The following is a 6134-nucleotide window of genomic DNA, read 5'->3' as shown; positions in this document are numbered from 1 at the left end:
GTTGCTCTCTTCCTTTTTTTTGTATATATATATATTTTTTTTCCTATTTCTCTTTTTGTGAGTGTGTATGTGTATGCTTCTTTGTGTGATTTTGTCTATACAGCTTTGCTTTTACCATTTATCCAGGATTCTGTCTGACAATTTTTTTTTTTTTGCATAGTTTTTAGTGCTTGTTATCATTAATAGATTTGTTTATTGGTTTGGTTGCTCTCTTCTTTCTTTCCTTTTTTTATTACTTTTTAATTTTTATATTTTTTAATAAGTTTATTTCATTTTATTTTTTTCTTTTCTTTCTTTTTTGTCTCTCTTTTCTTCTGAACAGTGTGGCTGACAGGGTCTTGGTGCTCCAGCCAGGTGCAAGACCTGAGCCTCTTAGGTGGGAGAGCCGAGTTCAGGACATTGGTCCACCAGAGATCTCCTGGCCCCATGTAATGTCAAATGGTGAAAGCTCTCCCAGAGATCTCCATCTCAATGCTAACACCCAGCTCAACTCAACAACCAGAAAGCTGCAGTGCTGGACACCCATGCCAAACAACTAGCAAGACAGGAACACAACCCCACCCATTAGCAGAGAGGCTCCCTAAAATCATACTAAGTTCACAGACACCCCAAAACACACGACCAAACACGGTCCTGCCCTACGGAAAGAAAAGATCCAGCCTCATCCACCAGAACATAGGCACCAGTCATCTCCACCAGGAAGCTCACACAACCCACTGAACCAACCTTACCAGTGGGGGGCAGACAGCAAAAACAATGGGAACTACGAAGATGCAGCCTGTGAAAAGGAGACTCCAAATGCAGTAAGTTAAGCAAAATGAGAAGACAGAGAAATACGCAGCAGATGAAGGAGCAAGGTTAAAACCAGCCAGACCAAACAAATGAAGAGGAAATAGGCAGTCTACCTGAAAAAGAATTCAGAGTAATGATTGTAAAGATCAACAAAAATCTTGGAAATAGAATGGAGAAAATACAAGAAACGTTTAACAAGGACCTAGAAGAACTAAAGAGCAAACAAACAATGATGAATAGCTCAATAAATGAAATTAAAAATTCTCTAGAAGGAATCAATAGCAGAATAATTGAGGCAGAAGAAGGGATAAGTGACTTGGAAGATAAAATAATGAAAATAACTACCACAGAGCAGAATAAAGAGAAAAGAATGAAAAGAATTGAGGACAGTCTCAGAGACCTCTGGGACAATACTAAATGCACCAACATTTGAATTATAGGGGTCCCAGAAGAAGAAGAGAAAAAAAATATGGGAATGAGAAAATTTTCAAGAGATTACAGTTGAAAACTTCCCTAATGTAGGAAAGGAAATAGTCAGTCAAGTACAGGAAGCACAGACAGTCCCATACAGGATAAATCCAAGGAGAAACAAGCCAAGACACATATTAATCAAACTATCAAAAATTAAATACAAAGAAAAAATATTAAAAGCAGCAAGGGAAAAGCAACAAATATCATGCAAGGGAATCCCCATAAGGTTAACAGCTGATCTTTCAGCAGAAACTCTGCAAGCCAGAAGGGAGTGGCAGGACATATTTAAAGTGATGAAAGGGAAAAAACTACAACAAAGATTACTCTACCCAGCACAAATCTAATTCATATTCGATGAAGAAATTAAAACCTTAACAGATAAGCAAAAGCTAAGAGAATACAGCACCATCAAACCAGCTTTACAACAAATGCTAAAGGAACTTTTCTAGGCAGGAAACACAAGAGAAGGAAAAGACGTACAATAACAAACCCAAAACAACTAAGAAAATGGTAATAGGAGCATACATATTGATAACTATCTTAAATGTGAATGGATTAAATGCTCCAACCAAAAGAAATAGACTGGCTGAATGGATACAAAAACAAGACTCATATATATGCTGTCTACAAGAGAACCACTTCAGACCTAGGGACACATACAGACTGAAAGTTAGGGGATGGAAAAAGATATTCCATACAAACGGAAATCATAAGAAAGCTGGAGTAGCAATTCTCATATAAAACAGAATAGACTTTAAAATAAAGACTATTACAAGAGACAAAGAAGGACATTACATAATGATCATGGGACCAAACCAAGAAGATATAACAGTTGTAAATATTTATGCACCCAACATAGGAGCACCTCAATACATAAGGTAAAAGCTAACAGTCATAAAAGGGGAAATCAACAGTAACACAATCATAGAAAGGGAGTTTAACACCCCATTTTCACCAATGGACTGATCATCCAAAACGAAAATAAATAAGGAGACACAAGCTTTAAATGATAAATTAAATAAGATGGACTTAATTGATATTTATAGGACATTCCATCCAAACACAACAGAATATACTTTCTTCTCAAGTGTTCATGGAACATTCTTCAGGATAGATCATATCTTGTGTCACAAGTCAAGCCTTGGTAAATTTAAGAAAATTGAAATTTTATCTAGTATCTTTTCTGACCACAATGCTATGAGACTAGATATCAATTACAGGAAAAAATATGTAAAAAATACAAACACATGGAGGCTAACCAATACACTACAAAATAATCAAGAGATCACTGAAGAAATCAAAGAGGAAATCAAAAAATACTTACAAACAAATGACAATGAAAACATGATGACCTAAAACCTATGGGATGCAGCAAAAGCAGTTCTAAGCAGAAAGTTTATAGCAATACAATCCTACCTTAAAAAACAAGAAACATCTCAAATAAACAACCTAACCTTACACTGAAAGCAATTAGAGAAAGAAGAATAAACAAAATCCAATGTTAGCCAAAGGAAAGAAATCAGAAAGATCAGATCAGAAATAAATGAAAAGGTAATGAAGGAAATGATAGTAAAGATCAATAAAACTAAAAGCTGATTCTTTGAGAAGATAAACAAAGTTGATAAACCATTAGCCAGACTCATCAAGAAAAAAAGAGAGAAGACACAAATCAACAGAGTTAGAAATGAAAAACAAGAAGTAACAACTGACACTGCAGAAATATAAAGGGTCATGAGAGATTACTACAAGCAACCATATGCCAATAAAATGGAGGACCTGGAAGAAATGGACAAATTATTAGAAAAGCACAACTTTCTGAGACAGAACCAGGAAGAGATAGAAAATATAAACAGACCATTCAGAAGCACTGAAATTAAAACTGTGATTAAAAATCATCAAACAGGGCTTCCCTGGTGGGGCAGGTGGTTGAGAGTCCGCCTGCTAATGCAGGGGACACAGGTTCGTGCCCCGGTCTGGGAAGATCCCACATGCTGCAGAGCAGCTGGGCCCATGAGCCACGGCCACTGAGCCTGCGCGTCTGGAGCCTGTGCTCTGCAACGAGAGAGGCCACAACAGTGAGAGGCCCGCATACCGCAAAAAAAAAAAACCGAACAAAAAAAGCCCAGGACCAGATGGCTTCACAGGTGAATTCTATGAAACATTTAGAGAAGAGCTAACACCTATCCTTCTCAAACTCTTCCAAAATATAGCAAAGGGAGGAACAATCCAAAACTCATTCTACAAGGCTACTATCACCCTGCTACCAAATCAGACAAAGATTTCACAAAAAAAGGAAACTACAGACCAATATCACTGATGAACATAGATGCAAAAATCCTCAACAAAATACTGGCAAACAGAATCCAGCAGCACATTAAAAGGATCACACACCATCATCAAGTGGGGTTTATCCCAGGAATGCAAGGATTCTTCAATATAGGCAAATCAATCAATGTGATACACAATATTAACAAATTGAAAGAGAAAAACCATATGATCCTCTGAATAGATACAGGAAAAGCTTTCAACAAATTCAACACCCATTTATGATAAAAACCCTACAGAAAGCAGGGATAGAGGGAAATTACCTCAACATAATAAAGGCCATATATGGCCAACTCACAGCCAACACCATTCTCAATGGTGAAAAACTGAAACCATTTCCACTAAGATCAGGAACAAGACAAGGTTGCCCACTCTCACCATTATCATTCACATAGCTTTAGAAATTTTAGGCACAGCAGAGAAGAAAAAGAAATAAGAGGAATCCAAAATGGAAAAGAAGAAGTAAAACTGTCACTGTTTTCAGATGATACTATACATGATACTATACATAGAGAAGCCTAAAGATGCTACCAAAAGACTACTAGAGCTAATCAATGAATTTGGTAAAGTAGCAGGATACAAAATTAATGCAGAGAAGTCTCTTTCACTCCTCTACACTAATGATGAAAAATCTGGAAGAGAAATTAAGGAAAGACTCTCATTTTAAACTGCAACCCAAAGAATAAAATACCTAGGAATAAACCTACCGAAGGAGACAAAATACCTGTATACAGAAAGCTATAAGACACTGATGAAAGAAATTAAAGATGATACAAACTGATGGAGAGATATACCATGTTCTTGAATTGGAAGAATCAACACTGTGAAAATGACTATACTACCTAAAGTAATCTACAGATTCAATGCAATCCCTATCAAACTACCAATGGCATTTTTCACAGAACTAGAACAAAAAATTTCACAATTTGTATGGAAACACAAAGATCCTGAATAGCCAAAGCAAACTTGAGAAAGAAAAACAGAACTGGAGGAATCAAGCTCCCTTACTTCAGACTATACTACAAAGCTACATTAATCAAGACAGTATGGTACTTGTGCAAAAACAGAAATAGAGATCAGTGGAACAGGATAGAAAGCCCAGAGGTAAACTCACACACATATGGTCACCTTATCTTTGATAAAGGAGGAAGAAATATACAATGGAGAAAAGATACACAAAAATAAACTCAAAATGGATTAAAGACCTAAATGTAAGGACAGACACTATAAAACTCTTAGAGGAAAATATAGACAGAACACTCTATGACAGAAATCACAGCAAGATCATTTTGACCCACCTCCTAGAGAAGCAGAAATAAAAATAAACAAATTGGACCTAATGAAACTTAAAAGCTCTTGCACAGCAAAGGAAACTATAACCAAGATGAAAAGACAACCTTCAGAATGGGAGAAAATATTTGCAAATGAAGTAACTGACAAAGGATTAATCTCCAAAATATACAAGCAGCTTATGCAGCTCAATAACAAAAAAAAAAAAACCCAATCAAAACATGGGCAGAAGACCTAAATAGACATTTCTCCAAAGAAGATATACAGATTGCCAACAAACACATGAAAGGATGCTCAACATCACTAATCATTAGAGAAATGCCGATCAAAACGACAATAAGGTGTCACCTCACACTGGTCAGAATGGCCATCATCAAAAAGTCTACAAACAAGAAATGCTGGAGAGGCTGTGGAGTAAAGAGAATCCTCTTCTACTGTTGGTGGCAATATAAATTGATACAGCCACTATAGAGAACACTAGTGAGGTTCCTTAAAAAACTAAAAATAGAACTACCATACAACCCAGGAATCCCAGTACTGGGCATATAGCCTGAGAAAACCATAACTGAAAAAGAGACATGTACCCCAATGTTCATTGCAGCTCTATTTACAATAGCCAGGACATGGAAGCACCCTAAGTGTCCATAGACAGATGAATGAATAAAGAAGATGTGGCACATATATACAATGGAATATTACTGAGCCATAAAAGGAAACGAAATTGAGTTATTTGTCATGAGGTGGATGGACCTAGTGACTGTCATACAGAGTGAAGTAAGTCAGAAAAAGAAAAACAAATACCATATGCTGACACATATTTGGAATCTAAAAACAAAAAAAAAAATTGGTTCTGAAGAACCCAGGGGCATAACAGGAATAAAGATGCAGAAGTAGAGAGTGGATTTGAGAACACGAGGGAGGGGGGAATGGCAAGATGGGATGAAGTGATAGAGTGGCGTGGACATATATACAGTACCAAATGTAAAATAGATAGCTAGTGAGAAGCAGCCACATAGCAAAGGGAGATCAGCTCAGGGCTCTGTGTCCACCTAGAGGGGTGGGATGGGGAGGGTGGAAGGGAGACACAAGAGGGAGGAGTTATGGGGATATATGTATACATATAGCTAATTCACTTTGTTATACAGCAGAAATTAACACACCATTGTAAAACAATTATACTCCAATAAAGATGTTAAAATAAATAAAGAAATTGGTAAGTCATATGCTACAATGAAAACTAAAAAAAAAAAAAAAAA

At 36.5% G+C, this 6134-nt stretch overlaps 1 protein-coding gene across 1 annotated transcript in view; it reads right to left on the bottom strand.

Annotated features, from left to right (window-relative positions):
- Window positions 1–6134, bottom strand: part of ERBB4 (erb-b2 receptor tyrosine kinase 4) — a 1100940-nt gene that overhangs the window by 44667 nt on the left and 1050139 nt on the right. The window lies entirely within an intron of this gene.

The sequence above is a fragment of the Neophocaena asiaeorientalis genome, unplaced genomic scaffold (genome assembly GCF_003031525.2).
Source record: "Neophocaena asiaeorientalis asiaeorientalis breed wild unplaced genomic scaffold, Neophocaena_asiaeorientalis_V1.1 scaffold86, whole genome shotgun sequence".
NCBI classification, from domain to species: domain Eukaryota; kingdom Metazoa; phylum Chordata; class Mammalia; order Artiodactyla; family Phocoenidae; genus Neophocaena; species Neophocaena asiaeorientalis.
The sequence above is the reverse complement of the archived record's forward strand: the minus strand, read 5'-3'. Positions and strand labels throughout refer to the sequence as shown.